This window comes from Pristiophorus japonicus, chromosome 15, assembly GCF_044704955.1.
Source record: "Pristiophorus japonicus isolate sPriJap1 chromosome 15, sPriJap1.hap1, whole genome shotgun sequence".
Classification (NCBI taxonomy): domain Eukaryota; kingdom Metazoa; phylum Chordata; class Chondrichthyes; family Pristiophoridae; genus Pristiophorus; species Pristiophorus japonicus.
This window is the reverse complement of record NC_091991.1, coordinates 122126171-122151102: the sequence shown is the minus strand read 5'-3', so window position 1 is coordinate 122151102 and position 24932 is coordinate 122126171. Positions and strand designations below refer to the sequence as shown.

The following is a 24932-nucleotide window of genomic DNA, read 5'->3' as shown; positions in this document are numbered from 1 at the left end:
TTCATAATTGAACTCATTAAAAAACAATACACTGGTCGACACCAGATTCAATCTGCTAACCTACTCACTCACTGTGGGCTTGCAACAGACTTCATGAAGAGATTTGAAATATTCTCTGCATACAATTATTGCACAAAAGCTGGCATCAAGTTCATAATTTAAAATGTACACTTTGCCTAAAATCATTCATGTCGCTATCAGAACTATTAATGACGAAAAAAAATGATTCATCAAATATTCAGCTATTACGGTCTTGGATTTCCGTGGCAGCACAATATAGCTTGCACGTGACTATTTTACTCAGCTTAAACAAATGCCCTTAAATCTAGGGGGAGGCTGCCGCCTGATTCCGTGAGTTTTGTGTACAGGTTCCAGCACAATCTGGGCAGAATCGGCTGAGCCTCCGCAAAAGATCGGGGAATTTAAAACGTAGGTGAGTTACGCCCAAAACCACTTCTGCTCATGTTTTCCATTGGTCCAAGATCCAATTTGCCTCAATCAGGCCCCGTCCACAAAACTGGCAACCGCACCAGGTTGGAATCGCGAGAATTCACCCGTTGCGCCACTTAGGGAAAGCTCTTTAAATTGCGCTCTTTATTTTTAACTGCACAGGTGCATTTTAACAGTTTTTTTTAACAGCAAAACGTTATTTAATTTACTGAGAAATTGACTAGTCTACACCAATGAAACTAGTAAATGGTTGTGGTTTTTTTAAAATCATGATTTTAAATCAGGTTGCTCACAAGTGGTGGACTGGAGACCCTTATTAAAGTTGCTTACCACTCTTACATACATCAACAACAACAACTTTTCTTTACATAGCGCCTATAACATAGTAAAACGTCCCCGGGGCAATATCGTCCGGTGTGCAAGGAATCTGCTAAAATTTCAGTGTTTAAACGTCTATTTATTTGTTGCGGCAGTGGGGAAGTGTGGGGGATGTGTATTGAATGTTTCAGCAGGATTTATTTTTTCATCATCAAGCCAACAATTGAGTCGGCCTCCTGCGCTATCGCTCCGTTAGTGCTCGAAGAGGAGTGTGCAACGCTTCTCTGCGCGCTCCACTCTCCTCTTGGGGCAATACAGCTGAATATCGCAGTTTGAGGCGGTAGACATCGCCCGGTGCTAAAGGTAGTGCCCCGGCATCATCACCGCCTCAAAGCGGGCGATACCGAATTTCTAGCCCCTTGGATTTGAAGTATTTACGGGGCAGGGACTAGCGGTGAGAAATAACGGCAGGAATCTTCATCTTCACAATTAATGATCGAAAAGAAAGAACCTTTGACTGAGGCAGGTTGGGGCTTCAATTAATTCCAGGCCTTTTCTAATTTTGAGCAAAAGTGAAGCAATTTTAATTGGATTATCCGTTCCATAAAACAGGCATTTCATAGAGACAAGAATATTTTAATTCTAATATGAGGATGAGCCGGGACCAGCATCTTCTAAGACTTCTGACGAAGGATCATCGACCTAAAACATTAACTCTGCTTCTTTCTCCACGGATGCTGCCTGACCTGTTGAGTGTTTCCAGCACTTTTCTGTTTTTATTGTCACCCAAGAGTCCTTCAACTACTTGACGTTAGGGACTGGTCTTTTGTTACACCCTCCAGCACAGTTTATTTGTGCCACTGTTTCGAATCAATTATACTCTTCACAGCAATAATCAATACTTGAAAAGAAATATGATTAAAACAATACTTACAGGAAAAGAATTACTAATAATTCTTTTACTGACACCATAATGCATTGGTTTAAGGACCAGTCTTTCAACCAGTGCCGATCAGCAAACACATTAGCATGTCATTTAACTGTAATCAGAGCATGCATCTAAAGTCAATCAATCACGCCTCTGCCAGGCCATCAGTGCCATTATTAAGTGATAGCGGTGTGAAAACTGTTTAAATGCAGAAAAATCACGATCACCATTGCTTTTTATTGAAGCGGATCTATGATCATTTCTTTCTAACCATTTCCGGCGAGGGTAATGGCAAAAGTCCCAGGAAAATATGGAGTGGCATAATGAATCCTGTAAGTCACTTACTCCACAATTTCCGCTTTCTTTTATGCCTTTCCAGGATTCCTACACTGCCACTACAACTGTGCAAGTCCCCCAAATATCTGGGCCTAAATGTATAGACTTGACTATTGCAATGCACTACTAGCTGCCCTCCCACACTCCACCCTGGTGAGGTGATCGAAAACGCAGCTGCCCGTGTCCTAACTTGCACCAAATCCCATTCAGCCATCACCCCTGTGCTCGCTGAACTACACTTGCTTCTGGTTAAGCAACACCTCGATTTCAAAATTCCCATCCTTATTTTCAAATCCCTCCATGGCCTCACCCTTCCCTATCTCTGTAATCTCCTCCAGCCCCACAACCCACTGAGATGTCTGCGCTCCTCTAATTCTGTCCTCTTGGGCATCCCTGATTATAATCGCTCAACCATTGGTGGCCGTGCCTTCTGTTGCCTCGGCCCTAAGCTCTGGAATTCCCTGCCTAAACCTATCTGCCTCTCTATTTCTCTTTCCTCCTTCGAGACATTCCTTAAAACATATATCTTTGACCAAGCTTTTGGTCACCTGCGCTAATTTCTACTTATGCGGCTCGGTAAGCGCCTTGGGACATTTCACTATGTTAAAAGTGCTATATAAATACAAGTTGTTGTTGTTATAACAATGCCAGCAGACATCCTGCCTTAATACGTTACTCAATTGCATTTCTCTAGCAACCTAGCATAGGGAATTCTTGGGTAAATCAGGAATAAAATTCTTCCTGGTTTAAATCTTCCTATCTTCTCTAGGTGGCAAATGTCAAATTGACATATATGACCTGGATAAATGTCAATGAAACGAGGATTGAAACTCAGACAGTCTAGTTTAGAGTCTGCTGCACACGATCCTCGATTTCATGTTTAGGTCAGTAAAAGCATCGATTTATGTCGCTACCACAAGGCATAATCACGTTTTGTAGCCTTAAACTTTTAAGTGCAGAATTTCCTTGACACTTTATAGAACCTGATTTTCATCACATAACATTTACAAGAATGATGTTCAATAAAACAATAATGCAGAATGCTATAAAAACAGATAAAAATAAATAACACATTATAATGTTGCCTTTGAACAAAATGAACCATTTAAACCTTAACACAATTTTGAAATGGTCAAATATGCAATGGATTTCTGTAATAGTGGTTTGCACCATGGTATTTTTAGCTCACATTCCTGGCCAAGTTTACAATCACAGGCAAATACATAAATGCAAAGACAAGTGTACCTGAGGCATATTATCTGAAGTTCAGCATCTGGATGCTTATGAATTTTGATAATATCAAAAGGTACAATGCAAGTATTACTGAATTCATTTAAAAAAATGCACTGGTATACATCAAACTTAACACATTTGTTCACCCCTTTGAGTTGCCATGTAAATTTTCTGAAAACAATTTTTACCATTCCAGTTTAAGATTGCAAGGTGGGGAAGTGTTTCAAATGATCGGATCCTTAATTTGGACAATATCACTGAAATAGTCCTTGAGGATGGCTAGCATGAGAAGTGAATTAGGTGATATTGGTACAATGAGTGCAGTCGTATTGTAAGTTGTGGGACATTGTTCGAGAATAATAACTAAGTAGGTAAGCAGGCGTAGTATAGGAAACTCCACACACAGCTAAATTATGCTGGTTGATGCCATCCAAAATATGGAAAAGCTTCTCACTTTCTCAACAGTTCCACTGGATGAAAACCAAATATATCATAAAATAACATTCAAACCTGCATCCATCCCATAGTTATGACTGATAGGGATCAAAATTCAATTCCCAAAAAGGCCTCTTATCGCCAGAAAGTGGCGGCCAGGCAGTGGAGCCGAGCAGCTGCCGACTTCCAGACGAATGGCTGCCACGATCGGAGAATTTTCTGGCGGTCCCCACTTCTGCCACACTGCTGCCGACCGTCCGAAGCGCATCATCAAAGCACGCACCACTGCTCCCCTGCATTTCCATGGCAACCCCCCCACCCCCGTGAAATTTAGCTGGAAAAATCATAGGTCCACCGCCCGGTGCCCCCCGACAGCTTTTTCTTTCGGTGCACCTTGTATTCTGTGTGTGAGCCATGACATCGTGGCGGCCCTTCAAGGGGAGGGAGCATGCCACGGCCGCCATGTTTTTTTTTTGCCGGCCGACTTTCCGATCGGCCGGACAATTATGGCCCCGGGTTCAGCCGGGCCGCCAGCAGTCCGAAACACTCCCTGGTGGCCCGGTGGGCGGAACCTAAACAATCGCTGCTTCTCTCCCCTTTAAATGAGGAGAGAGATGTGGTGACGCACACGCGCACACTGACATCAGCGTCGCTCCACTGCTGGCTGACAGTGGCCGAGACTCTGTCCCACCCCCACTTCTGCCCCACACCAGCACTTACCACTGCACTTCCGCCCCCGTTGTGACCAACTTCTGGTCTACTCCAAAAAAATTGCCAAAGAACTGAAAATGGATCAAGAGTCCGCCTCGTCTGACGCGACGGTTAAAAACACTTAGAAAACGGTAGGTGCTCCAGGTTTCCTGCGGGGTGAATTTATACCCCTCAGACTTCCCACCTTTGTTTAATACATGGTCCATACATATGGAAAAAATAACTCCATCCATGTTCTATATGACCCTGAAAAGGAAATACCTTCTGAGGCACGCTACTAGTTTGTGAACATACGTACTCTGACAGATTTTTAAAAACTTTTCCCAAAAACAAAATGAAGTAAACAAAAACGATCTTCACAAAACTTTTAAACTGCATCAACAGAGATATCTGTGAAAAAATGACTCACTTGAAGGTGGAACTGTGAGGATCTACTCTCAACTACACGGCAGTCCTGGAGACTATCGGCAGACCCTGCACGACCCCCTCCCGCTCGCCTCTTCCACCCCTCATTCCCAGGACCTAGCTGAGGGCTGCTGCCAGGTAGGCAGCCAGCCCAGCTTTGTCTCCATGGATCCAGTGAGCTGCTTCTGGAGGCCCAATTGATGGCTCCAGCTTGCCAGCAGCAGGCTGTTGAGGCTCGAGTCCCAATTTTGAAAGAAAGACAGACTTGGATTTATATAGCACCTTTCACGACCACTGGATATCTCAAAGCGCTTTACAGCCAATGAAGTACTTTTGGAATGTAGTCACTGTAATGTAGAAATGCAGCAGCCAACTTGTGTACAGCAAGCTGCCATAAACAGCAATGTGACAATGATCAGATCATCTTTTTTTTTGTTATGTTGGCCAGGACACCAGGGATAATTCTTCGAAATAGTGCCATGGGATCTCTTACGTCCATTTGAGAGAGCAACTGGGGCTCGGTTTATTGGCTCATCTGAAAGACGGTCCCTCCGACAGTGCAGCGCTCCCTCAGCACCGCACTGGCGTGTCAGCCTAGAGTTATGTGCGCAAGTCCCTGGAGTGGGGCTTGAACCCACAACCGTCTGACTCAAAGGCGAACGTGCTACCCACTGAGCCACAGCTGACACTTTTGGGAGAGTCTCAGGTCTCTGGCTTCTGGTGAGCACTGATAGCGCGCCCCCTGCTTCAGGCCTGTAAACGGGCTGAGACGAATTCCTTCCCCATTGACCTTATTTACATTTCAATGCTGTATCTTGACTTACACTTGTTCAGAAAAGGGACTCAAATTGCTGAGAAGCCAGCTGACAAAACTGAAGGAAGCCCAAGGGCAGTAGGAGTTGTCTGTTTGGACTGACTACACCATGTCCAAGTAACGTCCATTTGATTAGATGCAATATACAAATGCTGGATGAAAAAAACCCACACTGACTAGATGTAATAAAGTACACTGGAATTATATGAAATTTTCAATGTAAAAAATTCAGATACATCAATGTGAAAATGGTCATTGTAACTGCTGCACAGAATATTTAGTGTACAACCACCTTAAAGGTTTAAGAAAATATCAAATATCTTAAAAAGTGTTAACTAAATTTTTCTCCTATTTCCAACCAACCTTCTTTTAAGCTCTGACAAAAGCCTTTTGAACCCTGCAAGACGACTTTTCTCCTGATTGTCACAACTTCAATGGAAGTCAGGTAAATTATCCCCATGAAATCTCTTGAAAATCCTAAATAAAGTTTTTATGTGCATTGAATCACTCTGTATTTTACTTTGGCAAAATCTGGCAAATATATTTGTTTAGCAACTTGTGGACATGATGCATTGAGCTTCACTGAATGAGCCATGTTGAGAGTGTTCCTGGCACTGGATATGTCTTTCTCAGAGCCACAACTTTCTTTAGCAAGTGTAGAAGACATTCCACTAAAGTATAAGAAGAATTCCAAAATTCCCGGCCGCCTGTTACAGGTACCAACAAAAGCAACAGAAAACGCATCACTGGCGATGATGCAAGGGTACAAAATTCTGCCAGTGCAAATTGTTCAGCTATTGAAAGGTTGAAAAATAAATCCAGGAGGCTGACATCATTTGCTTGTGTTATATCACTTTTGGCATTTATTAGCAAGGCACTTCCATGTGTCAGGTTTAATATTTTACTTTTATGTTAAGATGTATTATTAGTTAAACTAAACCAGCCTCATTTCAGCAAGATTCCGATTTCCAGCCTTTTAAACAATAAATGACTATCCAAGCAGACTGCAATGGTTTTAAATCTCATGGGCTTTCCATGGGTGTGGCAGGAGGAGTTAAGATTATGTGTGTGTGTGTGTGTATGGGGGCGTGGGGCAGCTTTGTGCCGTGTTCCACCCCCTCATCATTTTTACTTGCCTGAATGCTGGCCCAGGAAAGTCACCTTCTCCAGATGAGCAGGGATGTAATTTAAATGGCAAAGTCGCATCTTGATTAAGGCATCGGGATACGCATGCTATTTTAACCACGGGGCCTACACGGTCGTTAACTCACCAGCAAAAGCTTCCAGCAGCGAGGGTTCTGACCACAGGAGGCCCTGGTAAGTCAGTCTATTGATTCATTTGGAAGGTTCCTTCTGGGGCCGGGAACAGCACTCCTACCTCTCCTGCCTCTTGCATCCCCCTCCCACGATCACAGACTTGCCGAGCCCATCCCACCCCCACATGTCCGTGCTCAGTGTGCTGATTCCCTGCCCCCACACAATATTAAAGGGAGGCATATAGGGAACGGGCGGGGTGGTTGGGGTGGAGTGGTGGGGGGTGGGGAGGGGGGGGAGCAGTTTTGCACTCAGGAAACCTGAAACAAATGGGTCTGCCTCAGGTTCCGCCAGGATCGGGGGAGGAGAAGTGAAGATGGCGGGAGGCCGGAGAGATCGGGGGAGGAGGGGAAAGTTCTGTGGGGAGCTGGAGCGATCGGGGGAGGAGGGGAGAAAATCGAGGGGGGCTGGAGAGATCGGGGGAGGAGGGGAAGAGATCGTGGGCTGTGGGCGACATCGGGATGGCATCAGATCGCTGTGGGCGGATAATCCGATCGTTGGGGAGATGAACAGAATTTCTTGCGGGTTCGGGAGGCTGCAGCTCCTGATGTCAGCTGTGGCTCAGTGGGTAGCACACTCACCTCTGAAGGTTATGGGTTCAAATCCCACTCCAGAGACTTGAGCACAAAAATTTAAGCTAATACTCCAGTGCAGTGCAGAGGGAATGCTGCACTGTTGGAGGTGTCGTCTTTTGGACGAGACATGAAACCGAGGCCCCGTCTGCTCTCACATGTAGACGTAAAGGATCCCATGACACTATTTCAAAGAAGAGCAGGGGAGTTATTCCTGGTGTTCTGGTCAATATTTATCTCTCAATCAACATTATGAAACATATTATCTGGTCATTATCACATTGCTGTTTGTGGGAGCTTGCTGTGCGCAAATTGGCTGCCGTGCTTCATACATTACAACATTGACTACTCGCCAGAAGTACTTCATTGTCTGTAAAGCGCTTTGAGACGTCCGGTGGTCGTGAAAGACGCTATATAAATGCAAGTCTTTCTTTCTTTTCTTTCTTTTCTTTCTCTCTTTCCTTCCTTCCTTCCTTTTCCACAAGCAGTGCTGGTAAAGCACTTCCCTCTTCCATGTAGCAGTCCTCACCTCCCTTTAGCTGCCAGGTTTCCCAAGGCCCAGATCATAAAAATAAGAAGTACCATGAAGTACTACTTCTTCCTGACTTTCAGTTTAACTTGAAAACGTATTATTTTTATAATTTGGTTTCTTTTGAACACTGACAGGCTGATTTAATTCTGTACTGTCAAACTCTAATTAACCATGACAAAATAACAAATGATTTTAGTAGCTAGCTACTTTGTAGTTATTTTGTCCATGATTCTTTAATTTGGGCGCAATCGGTTTATTTGTCTCACTGTCTGTATCTTTGAGTTTTGAAAATGGACAGTAAGGGTACTTGTCACGGGGAAATAGATTCTAACCCTGAAGTACTTACACTGATGAACTGGGGAAGAAAGCGTAACTTGGCCATGTGAAAATAATTTAAACCTAGAAAATGGCAGTCCCACAGTGTATTGCACACTGGAGGAAGAATCTCTGTGTGTACGGCTTTTGAGTATAAGATTTAATATTTATTCTGGAGTTAGTCCAAGACTGTAAGAGCAGTGATGCATCACCATAACAGGCGTAGTAGAATTACTCTGGCTCACTTTAGTTTGTTCCATGTGGTCTCAGATTCGATCGAGTCATATTATTAAAGAAAGACTTGGATTTACTTAGCGCCTTTCATGACCACCGGATGTCTCAAAGCGCATAACAGCCAATTAAGTACTTTTAGAGTGTAGTCACTGTTGTAATGTGGGAAATGCGACAGCCAATTTGCTCACAAGCAACTCCCACAAACAGCAATGTGATAATGACCAGATCATCGTTTTTTGTTGTGTTTATTGAGGGATAAATATCAACCAGGACACCGGGAATAAACCCCCTGCTCTTCTTCAAAATAGTGCCATGGGATCTTTTACATCCACTTGAGAAAGTAGATGGGGCCTCGATTCAACGTCTCATCTGAAAGACGGCACCTCCAACAGTGCAGCGATCCCTCACTGCACTGGAGTGTCAGCCGAGATTTTTATGCTAAAGTCCCTGGAATGGGACTTGAACCCAGAACCCTCTGACTCAGAGGCGAGAGTGCTACCCACTGATTATTAATCGACATCGATCAACTGGCCACAGCTTCTCAATATCATGAAAATAAGTTGCTTTTGCTTCTAACACAAGGGTTAACAGCAGCAGCAGCTCTTTAACATCTGATTGCCTAAATATGCATGAAAAGTCCCAAGTATTATCAAATATCAGTGCCTATGCTCAAATCTATATAGGTCAGCAATTCTGTATTAGATAATGTTACGCGCAAAGTTCTCTCTCTTAAGAACTTACATCAGGATTGTTGTATCCTTGTTACATTAACTGTAATTCAAATAATATTTACTGGGTTAAAGATTGTCATTTGTACTGTCGGAGATGCTATCTTTCAGATGAGACGTTAAACCAAGGCCCCGGCTGCCTTCTCAGATGGAAGTAAATGGCGCTATTTCGAAGAGGAGCAGGGGAGGTATTGGCCAATATTTATCCCACAATCAACAGCAGATTATCGGGTCATTATCACATTGCTGTTTGTGGGAGCATGCAGTGCGCAAGTTGGCTACTGCATTTCCTGCATTGCAACAGTGACTACACTTTAAAAGTACTTCATTGGCTGTAAAGCACTTTGAGACGTACGGTGGTCGCGAAAGGCGCTATATAAATGCAAGTCTTTCTTTTCTTTAGAGAAATATTCTGTAGCTTTCTCCAATGTCACTGATAAGCTGGGGTGTAATTTAATGGGAGGCGGGACCGGTGTGTGTATGGCGGGTAGAGGGGTCGGCCGGGGTACCAGGGTGAACAGCAGGCTCACATGCCGGTGCCACGGGAGGCCTGGAGTGACTTTTGCTCCCATTGTCAAATAAAAGCCCACCGGGCCTCACTTAAATATGGAAGGTCGTACTCCTAGTCCCAGCCAGACTCAGCAGGTGGGCAGGCAGAAGCTGGATTTTGGGTGGCAGGAGGTCATCCCCGGGGACCCAATGGAACAGTCCCCAATACTAAGCAGAGGAGGGTGGTCTGAATGGAATTGCAGTCAGGAGAGGGATGGAGGGAGGTCCAGGGCAGGAAGGGGAATGGGGGGCAAGGTTTCCTTGTGGAGGCTGGAGGAGCACTCCTCGTCCACAAGGAAACCTTAAAGGAATATAGAGTTTACACATACCTGGTCCACCGTCCAGCCCCTGACAGGCTTGGCCTAGCATGGAAGCCACCACTCTGGGTGGCCACATTGCCTGCAATTTAAAATTGCAATGGGCCAGATTGGGGCAGGATGCCAGTCAGTAAACTCACTCCACTTTAACTTGCCACTGCTTGATTTCTGCTGGATTTGGGTGTAGGCGTGGGGTGGGTGGGGGGGCGGGGAAGAGTTAAAATTCCTCCCATTGTCTCAGTCCTACAGACTTCACATGACATCCATGCTCAGTATTTCGAATGCTTCAGCAAAAATTAAACCCCCATTTTGTTGCTGCATTTTAATTCTCTATTCTGATACCAACATGTTTAGAGCAGCAATCTACCACCAGTGTTAGCTTAAATAGGAAAAATGCCATCGTCTCTCCTTCGGGTATAGATATTTAAATATTATTTTTAAATCCAATGTTATTTGATTACAGTAATGTACCCTTAATTCTGTCAGTATTTCTGCTTCTTTAGCATCAGACGTGCTTCTTGTTCAATTCACTGCCTTGGAAACGGAGTAGGCTGGAGGGGAGGGGGTGGGGAAGAATAGGCGGCTGGAAATGCATTACTGCAGGTCCCTGATGCACACCCTTCTCAAAATGGCAGGCTTAGCATCAATCACAGAATGGCCTATTGATTTTCATTACCTTTCTTCCAAAAACATAAGCCTTGAAATTATACTGTGAATATTAGTGCAGGAACGCTTAACACATTTGTCTGAAATTCCTCTCCACTATTTAGCAGAAGCATAAACCTATATATTTTAAACAGCTAACACCACTGCAGCCAAGAGAATCAGCTGAACCTCGAAGGCATTCAGAATGATTGTATCTCAAAGGTGTCATTTCAAGGCATTCGGATAGAAATTGGACCTCTTGTGCCAATTTGACGGGCCTAAAATAGGTGCAGCGGACCAATTTGAAGGACCACGTCCAAAGAATGCCTGAAAGACATCCGACCCAACATTGGGTTGGGTCAATTTAGAAGCATTCTGGCAGCCACCTATAACAGGTGTTAGGCCCCTTATATATGTAGATATGGAGCCCAATCCTGTTTTGGGCCCGTTTGGCAAAAATTGCTTTGGGATGAAGTGGAGCAGAAGTTGGGCCTGCTCTGCTTAGAATTCTTCAGCGCCCCCACCACCACTCCAGCGCCCCCCCTTACCTGAGGACGCTGCCATCGAGGCAAGCACCACAGTATTCAAAAAGCTAAAATAGACGAGCTGCCCGTGGAGACACGACAGGTGCCAACACCTTGCCAAACTTATTGAAACAAGACCCAATCCCAATTTCAGGCGGGCACTGCACCTCCCAGGTTTGGAGGATGCAGCCTATGCCGCACCAATTCTCGACCCGACAATCGGCCCAAATGAATTTCCATCTGATTGTATTTTTAGTTGAGATTGTTATTTTTTATTAGCAGTAAGTTATTGTTAATAATGCAATACTACAATTAATTACTCATTTTTATGCCGCAGGTGCTTTCACTTGAACTACAGAATTTATTAGTCATTTTAATGTTTTAGATCGGCCTTTATTTTTAAGAATTGTGATTAGCTTGGGTCAAACTTTGAATATCCAAAATAAGATCAGCTCAAATCCTGCCATGGCAAGTTGTGAAACGGAATTCAATAGACCTGGTCATTTGTGGGATAGCATCAGAAAATGACCCTGAGAATGCTAGATGGTCGTAAAACCCAACTGGTTCACCACTATCCTCCGGGAAGGGAACCTGCCACCCTCAGCTGAACAGGCCTCCAGAAGACTCCAGTCTCACATCGTGTGGTTGACCTACATGTAACTTCACTCCTGCACTATATGGTTGATCCTTAATGCCCTTTGGAAACCAGGGCTGGTCAATAAATACTGCTTGTCAGTCTTGTCCACATTCCAAGAATGCAACCAATCACCTGTACTCTCTGGGAGGGAATGTGGGCGGTGCGGGGTAGAAAGGGTTTCACCCAGGTCCTGCTGAATTTAATGATATGACCTGATTAGCATTTCAAATAGAAACATAGAAACAGAAAATAGGTGCAGGAGTAGGCCATTCGGCCCTTCGAGCCTGCATCACCATTCAATAAGATCATGGCTGATCATTCACCTCAGTACCCCTTTCTTGCTTTCTCTCCATACCCCTTGATCCCTTTAGCCGTAAAGGCCATATCTAACTCCCTCTTGAATATATCTATCGAACTGGCCTCAACAACTCTCTGCGGTAGGGAATTCCACAGGTTAACAATTCTCTGAGTGAAGAAGTTTCTCCTCATCACCGTTTCCCGCCCGCAGACAGCCAGGTGGAGAGGCAGGCCGACTTTTGGGCAGGTAGGCCCACGGCACCAGGCCGCAGAAAGGAGGGAGCGAGGGAGGGACTGGGAGGTGGGGTGGGATCAGAGGCAGGAAGGAGATCAAGGGTCAGATGGGGGAGGTCGGTAGACCAGAGGGGTATTGGGAGCCGGAGGGGGAGGATTGACAGACTGACTTCCAGTTGGGCAGGGATCGCTGGACACGGATGCCGCAGCGACAGGTAAGTTCCGGGTCCAAGGTCGGGGAGCTTGGGGGGGTTCTGAGTTGCAATCTTGGGGGGGTGGGGGGGGAGCTTGGTGGGTTGGATCCTCGACCCTCGGGCTGAGTCACAATCTAGGGTGGTGGTCCAATCCCCGATCACACGGGGAGGTGTCACGATCCCGGGGGGGGGGGTTCCGAACTGTGGTCCTGGGGAGAGGCAGGCTGATGATGGGGGAACTTGGGGGGAGCGCGGGGGTGGCGGGAGGAAGCACTGCTGTTCTTAGCACACGAGGATTGCTCCCTGAGGCTGAGACCGCCTCATTCAGCCATCGAGAATCCGGAGTTGTGGGACCCCTGGCCGCCAGCAATAAAAGCTGCTAAAGCAGGTGAACATAGAGGCTTCAGGTCTCACTGTCATATCTAAACTGCCAACACGCCTCCTGCTGTTTGTGGTAACTTGCTTGTGCCACCCCCACCCCGCCTCCCCTGCTGTCCCAGCTGAGTAAAAGGTGAAAGTGAGCAGGTTGGAGGTGACTTATGGTCAGGATTTAGATTTTTGCAACTTTCATTTCCCCTTTCCCGCCTCCAACCCACCCGGTTTGTTATGTGAAAATTCCCCCCGATATGACAATGGCTGATCAGTATAAATCTGAGCAGTTTCATGTTTGGTGCCAGCTAACACCTTTTCTCAACAATGAGCAGCCAAATTCTTCCATTCAGATAATGTCTTAATACAGGTGATCAGACCAGATTGCGCTTTTCTGATTCGCCCACTACACTGACCTCAGTGAGAACTGTAGCTGGCTCACTGCATTAGAGTAGAAGATAGCAGACAAATGTTTACTATATTCATATGATGTTACTTTGTCACTATTTTAACAACAGTATTAATCTATTTAAACAAGTTAACATCTGCATTAAAAGAGCAGAAGTGAAATGATATGATAAATTGTCTTCCACTCTCACCTCTGAATCAAAGGGTTGTGGGTTCAAGTCCCACTCCAGAGACTTGAGCACAAAAATCTAGGCTGACACTCCAGTGCAGTCGTAAGGGAGTGCTGCACTGTTGGATGAGACGTTAAACAAAGGCCCCATCTGCTCTCTTAGGTGGATGCAAAAGATCCCATGGCACTATTTCGAAGAAGAGCAGGGAGCTATCCCCGATGTCCTGGCCAATATTTACCTCTCAACCAACAACACTAAACAGATTATCTGGTCATTATGACAGTGCTGTTTGTGGGAGCTTGCTGTGCGAAAATTATCTGTTGTGAATCGTATATTACAACAGTGACTACACTCCAAAAGTACTTCATTGGCTGTAAAGCGCTTTGAGACATCCTGAGTTTGTGAAAGACACCATGTAAATGCAAGTCTTTCTTTCTTATTATTACTAACAACTATTTCCACTCTATTTTGATTGTATCTTGAAATTCAGTACAAATCCGAATTTGCTGTTGCCATTTTTTCCTGTGAAGGGGCAAGCAACGATTAATGCATATCTGGAAAGTAGCAGTTCTGTATTTGGATGCAGGCTGGGTATAGTCCGAGCAATTCTGGATCTAGTGATGATAGAACCACTTCAAAGCCTTTCAAAATCCAGATTTCCCAAATTGTTGTGGAAGATGTAACAAGAAGGTCCAGCTATGTTTGGATTGGGAATTTTTGGTATATCAGTGGAAACTATTGACAGTGAATAAAGGTAACAAAATAATCTTGTGTTATTATCCTAAAAGAGGATAATGGCCTAGTAATTTGGTTCAGGGTTCATATTCCAGGCACTAAACAGCCTCATAAGCCTTCAATATTGCCGTCAGGAAGCATACACGCATTAAGACACAGAGGTGCCCCACCTGCCATAGTGGTGGAAGCCCTTCTTCCTTCTGCCCAAAGACCCTGCATCAAGTGCATTGGAGGGAGTTGCCCAAGGAATTCTGCTGAGAGCTGACGTGAGCCCATTGAGGCCTTACAGGCATGATGTTCTGCCTTCAGCCATGCTTATAGCACCATCCTCACAATTTGGGATGGAATCTATTGACCATCGATGTCGGCAGACAGGGTTTCTGCTCTGCTGTCTTCCATCAATGCAGTCGGATACTACAATCTTTTATCAGCGGCATGCCGCTGCACATTGCTCCCTCTAATGCAGGGAGCAGTGCGAGCTGCTGCAGGAGGGCGACAGCTACGAAGAGGACGGCTGGATTTGATGTCACCCAAAATCCAGGTCACTAATTGGAGTGCGGGCAGGTACAACGGGAGTGGCGAGGTCGGGATGAGGGAGCGGCGAGAGTTCGTAGAGGAAAGGTGTAAGTTCGGGGCCCAGAAGAGGTGAGGGCCCAGGGGCAGCAAGGGCCAGCCCACACTGTGATATGTGTGCGCACTAGGTCCATGCAGCAGAGCAGGTCTCCAGTCGTCTTGGTTAATCCTAGCCACTGGACCAAGACCTAGTTCTGTCAAGCCCGTGTGGTGGCTGGTGTGCAACGGCGCCACAAGTTAAAAAAATCCTCACACAGGCATCTTCCACCCTTCAGGATGTAGGTCGGGATCTGGAATATTAGGTCCTTCATTGAAACACCTGTGAACTCATCCCTTTTTGGCGTGGAAGCAAGTCATTCTCATTTCGAGGGACTGTCTGTGCTGATGATATGATCTTTTATCAAAAAAGAATGAACTGCTGCAGTTTTATGTCAATCATATTGTTCTAAGTATGGTTATTGAAAAGATTGCAGTGGAACTATTATCTGCCCCTATATTAAGCAACTGCTCGGAGCAGTTATCACAATTGCTCACCTCCCCACCTACTCCAATACGATGACATGGGTCTCACTCCGAAACAAGTTCACCCTTTTTGTTGATGTGAATCAATGCAGATTTGCTTCAGGCATATCTTGTTGCTTTGATTTCACCTGCATGGTATTCCTGATATCCAGTTTAATGCATACTTGGATTGTGATTCAGAGAGCTTTACGAATGAGGAATTACAAATTAGTGAGGCACAAGGGGAAACAAAATATTTAAAGCTTTTGTCAAAGAAGATCCAAAGAATAAAAAACAAGTTTCAAACTAGTTCAAAGTTATCAGCCAGACATAGACACAAATTATTGGCAGTGTGTCATATTTCAGGATGCTTTGAACATTTTCCCACAGAAAGCATTTGAAATTATGGCGGGGGGGGGGGGGATTTTTCGGGGGGTCATGTGGTGGGTCGGGTGGGGAAAATGTTTCTTTGACAGTGGGTCGTGACCCTGCTGTCAACCCGTCACCATGTGCCTTTCCCAGATGTCGGGTCTGTCAGCGCTAAGCAGACAGCAGTGCGGGAGGCAATTCAGGTCATTATGACCCTGATAACAGCCCATTAAACAGTATTTTGAGCTCACCGTTACATTTTACGAGGTCACCCACGAGGTCCACGCTGCTCGGGGATCATGTCAGGTAAGGAGGTCGGGAGTTGTGTTACCATGGAATCATCTCTTTATTTGACAGCTGCAAATGTGTTATCAAAGCTCCCATCTCACAGCTGTTCACTTTCCAAGCTAAGAAGCTGTTCTTACAGCATTTGAAACAGATTGAGCTTTATGCAGGTTGCAAATGTTTGGAGTAAATTCTCTGTCATGTCACCTCATTGGAACAACCTCTCTCACCATTGACAGATCGCTTCTGTCATCTCAAGTTCGCTTGTCATCTATTACATCAGCATCGGTGCCCTTGAAACTATCTCATCTTGGTCCTCAGAATCCCACCACGATCAGCCCCAATACCAGCAGCACCAACAATAACACCAACCTTCTCCACAATCACTTGATGCTGCACAGGACACGGGGCATCAGCACAGGACCACATTGCTGCCCAGGACGCCAGGGATGGCCTCATCATGGCCACGTTTACTTCACTTGTTCTGTACACACTAGTTGCTACATGATGTGCCAGGTTGGCACCGCCCCACGCCAACACTATAAAGCATTCCTACAAATGTCCAAGACATTCCTTTCATACTCATCACCATTGTGGAGGTAACATTATGCCTCACCATTCACTAAAACTCATTAAGCCACTTCCAAAGGTGCACACGGATTTGTCCAAGAGGGCAAAGTGTTCAAAATAAAGGATTCAATGTTTGACACCACATTAACAGAAACTTTACATGAACATTGCATTAAACACCCAAGTGCCTATTCTTGTGTGGTGTTAGTTGGTATGATTAGACAAGGATGAGGGTAAGCATGAGGGGCGGCTTGTAAGATGGGGAAGTGATAATAGAGGGATGGGTGGAGGTGCAAGGTAAGTTGGTATGAGTAAGGATGTGCAGGAGCAGGGTAGGGAAGGCAGAGTGATGGGGATGTGATGACTGGCACAGCAGGATGAGGTTGAATGGGGCTTTGCATAAACGTTTCGTGATCTACTGAGATCATTGAAAGGTTTGCGCCACTGCAGCCAGATCCTCCTGACGACATCCCTGCTTGTGTCCTCCTGTGTAATGTGCAACCAGGCTGCATTGGTCTCCTGGGGAGGTCTCTTCCACCCATGGTGAGGAAAGAGAACATCCCTGCATGCTGTGTCTCCCTCCATAAGCATGTAGAGGGAGCCATGGGAGAGCCTGGGTGCAGCCCTGCACCTCTGTGCAGTGCTCGTCAGTGTTTGCAGCACCTCAATGCGGTAGAACACTGACAGCGCAACTGTCAAAATCACCATGGCCATGGTCCCTTTAAGGAAAATGGCTGATGACGTGTCATCAAATGGCGTCATCAGACTTGCTTCCTTCAATTGGCTGGCAAATAAAGCCAGACAGATGGGTTCAGGGGATCCACGATGAGGCAGGTGGTTGTGAGCCGGTGGATGAACCGGTAATGTGTAGTGCGATTGTTAAACCTTTGCTAATAAACCAACTAGTTCTTAATAGCAATGTGTTGCTATGAATTCTTAAGCAAAGAACCCGTGAAGCAAATACATTACAGGGTGCAATGCCAGATATAAGATGCTGATACCATTTTCACATACCAATGGATGGTGCGTGCACTGCACACACTGTGCCATTCGTACTAAGCATTGAGCACCCTAATTAGCAGCTCTGAAAGGCACTGCTTTAGGCCAATCACTAAATAGCCCAATGTAAAATTTTTTCAAAGGATTTTTGTTGGGCAGGAGCCCCATGAATGATTCCACAAAATTCTTCTAGCCTGCTGCTCGCTCAAACATGCACCTCACCCCCCGTGATTGTCTCCCATTAGTTTTAAACACTTGTGACTCCGCTCCTCGGAGGAGCTGCCGGAGTTCATTTCCAACCACCCTGCCCCCGACTCACAGCTGCTCAGCATTACGAAAACAAGACCTGACCATGGACGTGGACCAATGCTTTCGGGCTCACACTGCCCACCTCCGTCCAGTGGAATCGTTCACCTGAAAATTGACCCTTCATCTTTACATCTTGGATTTCTACTGGGCGCTCTCCTCTGGCTTTTTTTGGGGTGGATTGAGGCATCTGATTGCCCAGTTGTATGGCATCTTACCTGTGCTCACAAGGCCATATCGCGAGTGCTAGCTGATTGAAGGTTTTACATTCCATTCCCAGTAATTTGACCTTTACCTTCCAGATATATCTGCCGCATGTCTTCAAATGAATAACTGTTGCTCTCTAAGTACTATCCGTTCTTTTTTCATTTCTTAGATTTCTGCCCACATGCCAGGGGCTTTGAATCATTAATCATGAGATTAGCATACTTTACAACATCATCATTCACACTATGATGCAATGCGATAAAATGCCGTGAGTGTCTTTCATTTTGTGATGTAATGAGTTTGCTGGCACATCCATTTTGGCCCACTTGTGGCGACTGGCTAATGATTCCAATGCCTGGATAAAACTATCCACATCCACCCCCTATTAAAATTTCGAATAAAATTTGAGCAACTAAAATGGTGGACCCCGGGTTTTATCAGACATTCTGCTGATGTTCAAGAGTGTGACGCCGCTCTTGTGCTCTGCTTCACGCTGGCAAAACCTTTCCTTCTCATCGGTCTTGTGCTGCCACTGTCTCTCCCCAGCCTGGTGTTGATTGTCTTATGAAGAAAGGTTGAGCAGGTTGGGCCTATACTCATTGGAGTTTAGAAGAATGAGAGGCGATCTTACTGAAATGTATAAGATTAAGAGGGGGCTTGACAGGGAAGATGCAGAGAGGATGTTTCCCCTCGTGGGGGAATCTAGAACTAGGGGGCATAGTTTCGGAATAAGGGGTCGCCCATTTAAAACGGAGATGAGGAAGAATTTCTTCACTCAGAGGGTTGTAGCTCTGTGGAATTTTCTATCCCAGAGAGCTGTGGAGGCTGGGTCATTGATTATATTTAAGGTGGAGATAGGCAGAGTTTTAAATGGTAGGGGAGTCAAGGATTATGGGGATCAGGCAGGGAAGTGTTGAGGCCAGGATCAGATCAGCCATGATCTTATTGAATGGCGGAGCAGGCTCGAGGGGCCAGATGGCCTACTCCTGCTCCTATTTCTTATGTTTTTATTTCTCCTTGTTGGTCGCATCAAATCGCATCATTCCCTTTTCCCATTTACGTTGCTCTACCTTTTGTCTATTCTGTTCAAACTGTAATTGAATCGAATGTTCTTTTTGCTGAAACTCTCTCCTTCGCTTTCCTTCAGCTTCATGCTGATGTTGATTCTCCTCGGCTGGTAATCCTATTAATTCAATTTCTGCCTCTTTTGATCTGGTCATTTTTAGATAGTACTGTTTCTCTGATGTTCACTTTTAAATATTCAATGATTTGAGTTGCCTCTGTCAACAGTGCAGCTCGGTATCCTGGGTCACTGCTAGCAACTGGTACAAATTCTGCTGTAAATACCTTCTGGGGTTTTTTGATGTCAGCTCCGTAAACAGTCAGAGTATCGTACTTTGCTTGGAATGGACTCACACACCCACACCTATATCTACTGATACAATGGCGGGGCCATGGGTGGAACAATAGTACCACCTTGTCTTTTGCAGGTGCCACCATGTTTCTCTAATCTTTCTGAAGGTGGACCATGTGAACTCTTGTGGAGAAGAAGTTTGACATGAATTTTTAAGATACTTAGCGCCGCAGTTACATAAGAACATAAGAACATAAGAATTAGGAACAGGAGTAGGCCATCTAGCCCCTCGAGCCTGCTCCACCATTCAACAAGATCATGGCTGATCTGGCTGTGGACTCAGCTCCACTTGCCCGCCTGCTCCCCGTAACCCTTAATTCCCTTATTGGTTAAAAATCTATCTATCTGTGATTTGAATATATTCAATGAGCATCGCCTCAACTGCTTCCTTGGGCAGAGAATTCCACAGATTCACAACCCTCTGGGAGAAGAAATTCCTTCTCAACTCGGTTTTAAATTGTCTCCCCCGTATTTTGAGGCTGTGCCCCCTAGTTCTAGTCTCCCCGACCAGTGGAAACAACCTCTCTGCCTCTATCTTGTCTATCCCTTTCATTATTTTAAATGTTTCTATAAGATCACGCCTCATCCTTCTGAACTCCAACGAGTAAAGACCCAATCTACTCAATCTATCATCATAAGGTAACCCCCTCATCTCCGGAATCAGCCTCGTGAATCGTCTCTGTAACCCCTCCAAAGCTAGTATATCCTTCCTTAAGAAAGGTGACCAAAACTGCATGCAGTACTCTAGGTACGGCCTCACTAATACCCGATACAGTTGCAGCAGGACCTCCCTGCTTTTGTACTCCATCCCTCTCGCAATGAAGGCCAACATTCCATTCGCCTTCAAAATTGCTGGTAACATTTGTGGGAGCGACAAAGCATCACCAGGCGTTACACAATTGATTCTAATGGGAACGTCCGCTTCAGCGCTCCAAGAAGGAAGAGGAGTGCTAAATCAAGTGCTGCCACTTCCCTTAGAGCGCTAAAGGGAGTGAGAGGGGTGGTATCGGCAGAGCGCTGAGCAATGTTCGGGGCAGCACTGCCAGTTTTACAGGCTCCTTCCCTCCCTTTAAAGGCAAGGGCCAATGCTGCGCTGAACGAAGGCTTAACGCTGGGAATGGTCGTCGACGGCACCCGCGATACGCGCAGAGCTGTCCCAAGCACTCAGCGAGTGCGAGGCTGAGCAATTGCGGGGTCCAAGAAAAGCAAATTGCAACACACTGCGGACATAATTAAATGTTGCCTTACCTGACCACCACTGCCTTTAATTACCGCTCCCCAAGCGGCCAGCCGAGGTGACAACGCCTCCTGCAGCTGCCGTTGTTGATGCCCGGCGACACTCACGGGGTGGAAGAAAATTTTACATCCGGGGTGATAACGGGGCGCTGCGCATTGGATGACGTCACAATCTTCGGGGCGCAAGAGATGGAGGCGGGTCCGTGGCGGGCGATGTTGGTGGCGGGTCCCTGCCCTGCTGCCGGCTCCAGCCCGCTGTGTCGCTCACGTGGCTGGCTAAGCCTCTCCCAACTCAACAGCTCTATATTATTTTTGTTAAACCATAGTTCAAGTGCCCCCTTATTAAAAGGGCACTAAAACTGACAAATTAAACAAATTAAACTTTTAACATTAATGGTTCAAATTAAAATGTGGTTGCCGGGGGCGATGATGCACTCCAGTCCCTCCAACACCCACCTCTCACGGAAGGCCACGAGCATACCGGTGGTCACCCTGTGCTCCATCTCTAGGGACACCCTGGCTCGGATGTAACCACGGAAAAGAGGCAGGCAGTCGGGCTGAATGTCTCCCTCGACCGCCCGCTGCCTAGACCGGCTGATGGCCCCCTTGGCCATGCCCAGAAGCAGTCCTACGAGGTGGCCTTCCAAACTGCCCGCTCCCCTCCGCCCAGGGTGCCCAAAGATCAGGAGTGTGGGACTGAAGTGCAACCAGAATTTGAGGAGCAGCCCCTTCAGATAATGTAATAGGGGTTGCAAGCTCACACACAGCATAAAAACGTGGAACATGGACTCTTTCAGACCGCAGAAATTGCAGGCGGCCTGGAAACCCGTGAACCAATTTACAAACTTATTACATGGGACTGCCTCGTGCACCACCCTCCAGGCCAAGTCCCCAATAAATAGAGGAAGGATTCCCGCATAGAGTGCACTCCATTGGGGACCCCCGCCTCCTCCAGACGGCAAGATGGTGCGCCTTGACGTGTCCGGACGGCATGAGCGATGGTCACCGATTCGGAGAGTCCCTTAAAAATCAAGTCAGGTGGGCCTCAGCTGGCCAATAATTTTAATCTGTCCCAATTTTCAACATGTACAGGAGAATGGGCTGATAAAAATCACCCCTTTGTGAGGTAGGGCTTTTTGATTACCTAGACATTTTACCTAGCTACTTTTTTTTCAAACTTTCACTGAAATAAACATTAAAAGTAACTCATATTTTCAAAAATGCTCAAAACATCCTGAAAAATGATGATCTATTACCTTTGAAGTATAATATATTTCTATTCCATGGCTTCCTCGTAAAAATGACATTTCATCTGTGACTTTATTTATATTACCGCTGCATCTGCTTAAGGCTTGACTGGTCTCACAAATATGAAGCATGTTTCATTATGGAGGGTACTTGTGCTGCTATGTGCAATTATATTGCTGGATATTTTTCACTCATGCTAAAGCTAAAGCTAAGCATCACTGATAACTTACACTAATGTAAACCACACGAACGTACCTCTCGACTTGACTATTCCAACGCACTCCTGGCTGGTCTCCCACATTCTACACTACGTGTAGGTGATCTAAAACTTGGCTGCCCATGTCCTAACTTGCACCAAGTCCCGCTCACCCATCACCCCTATGTTCGCTGACCTGCATTGGCTTCCGGTTAAGCAACGCCTCTATTTCAAAATTTCCATCCTTATTTTCAAATTTCTCCATGGCCTCGCCCCTCCCTACATCTGTAATCTCCTCCAGTCCCACATCCCCCCGAGATGTCTGTGTTCCTGTAATTCTGCCCCCTTGAGCATCCCTGATTATAATCGCTCAATCATTGGTGGCCGTGTCTTGTGTTGCCTTGGCCCTAAGCTCTGGAATTCTCTGCCTAATCCTCTCCACCTCTCTTTCCGCCTATAAGAAACTTTAAAAAATCTACCCCTTTGACCAAGGTATCGGTCACCTGCCCTACTTTCTCTTTATGCAGCTCGGTGTCAATTTTTTAAAATCTCATAATACTCCTGTGAAGCGCCTTGGGACATTTTACAACATTAAAGGCGCTATATAAATACAAGTTGTTGTTGTTGTTGTACATTAGCTCCTTTAACTATACCCAGATGGTATAAATTAGGTAACAATTTGGAGTCCAGTGTCCCGGTGCTTAAATGAATCCTATTGTTGCTGTACTGGATTAGGAAACTGGAATATGAGGAAGATGTCTAGCCAGAGTCTTAAGAAGTAAGAATTCAGCACTGTCTTCAGATCCCTGTGCTGGCTTAAAGGACCTATCAATATACATCTAGCTTGTCACAGCCCTCAACATCATTACAGCATTTGCTGACTTCCCATCAACAATCATGTAAATACGTGATCACAAGTTCTGCTGCTGACAAGATAAATACAAACGACGTTCTAAAAAAAACCTTTGCACTCTGTACCATCGGTTTTCTAATAAAACCAACACAAATCACATCAAAAATTTAGCAGAGCCCCGGTCTCGTATGTTCACGCCTCAAGCTAGTTGCAGGGACTACTCATTAGAGACACGCTCATTAAAACCAGCCCTACAGCAAAGCTTTTTAAAAAAAAAAGTTCCAGGTTATCCGCATCTATGTGTTGGTGTCTCCCATTTACCAAATGCTGGGCTGCAATGGGTTTCTACAGCAAGAAGGCTATTTACATTCCAACATTATAGTTACACAGGGATACATGGAAAGCATGACGCTTCTGCCAAAACTAATATCGCTTTCATCATCTACATCATCAGCATTGAAAAATCTTCTGTGTCTTATGCGTTCTGTGCATGAGGCTGGGAAAGAATATTGCAATTAAATCCACTGAGAAAATATCCGAGATTACAAAATATATTGCTTGAAAATATTCAAGTCACTTTGCTTCATCAAAACATCTTATAGAATGTCCACTTCTGAAAATCCTAATATACTTTGGGATCAAATTAAACAGACTCCCACACTAGAGACACACAGACTGTAAATCCGATAGGATTTTTATGTTTTACATAATCCAATCGGAGCAGAAGGGAGTATGTGAAAATTCAATAGGATGGGGGATGGGAGGCTATCCTATAAACTATAGCTTAAGGTAAGTGAAAATATAAACACTTTGAGGATTGATCAAGTGCTGCAAGTGGTTGAGTATAATGTGCCCAGGCAAAAGGGCATCTCCAATCTCCCTTTTCTCTCCAAAGTCCTTGAACGTGTTGTCGCCTCCCAAACCTGTGCCCATCTTTCCCGGAACTCCATGTTTGAATCCCTGCAATCAGGTTTCCATCCCTGCCACAGTACCGAAAAGGCACTCAGCAAAATCAGGAATGACATTCTAGGTAACTCTGAATGTGGTGAACTATCCCTCCTTGTCCTTCTTAACCTGTCTACAGCCTTTGACATGGTTGACCACAGCATCCTCCTCCAACGCCTCTCCGCCGTCATCCAGCTGTGTGGGACAGCACTCGCCTGGATCCATTCTTACCTATCCAGTCATGGCCAGAGAATTACTTGCAATGATTTCTCTTCCTATTCCCACATCGCTAACTCTGGTGTCCTCCAAGGATCTATCCTGGGCCTCCTCCTATTTCTCATCTATATGCTATCCCTCGGTGACATCACCCACAAACACAGATCGATTTCCACATGTACGCTGACGACATCGAGCTCTACCTCACCACCACCTCACTCGACCCCTTCATTGTCTTTAAATTGTCAGACTACTTGTACAACAGCCAGGAATAGATGAGCAGGAATTTCCTCCAATTAAATATTGGGAAGACTGAAGCCATTGTTTTTGGTCCCTGCCCGCCTACGGTCTGGAATTCCCTCTCTAAACCTCTCCTCCTCTCTTCCTCTCTTTGCTCCATTAAGACACTCTTTAAAACCTACGTCTTTGACCAGGCTTATGGTCATCTGCCCTAATATCTTCTTATGTGGCTTGATGTCAAATCCTGTGAAGTGCCTTGGGATATTTTACTATATTAAAGGCGCTATATAAATATAAGTTGTTGTTGTTGAGGTCCAGTTCCAGGATTGATGCCATTCAAATTCTTCTGTTTTAGTTGGTTGAATTTCAT

The 24932-nt window shown here is 45.4% G+C and overlaps 1 protein-coding gene across 1 annotated transcript in view; it reads right to left on the bottom strand.

The window, feature by feature from the left end:
- rbfox1 (RNA binding fox-1 homolog 1) overlaps window positions 1-24932 on the bottom strand; it is a 615123-nt gene that overhangs the window by 379397 nt on the left and 210794 nt on the right. The gene's annotated exons all lie outside the window — the stretch shown is intronic.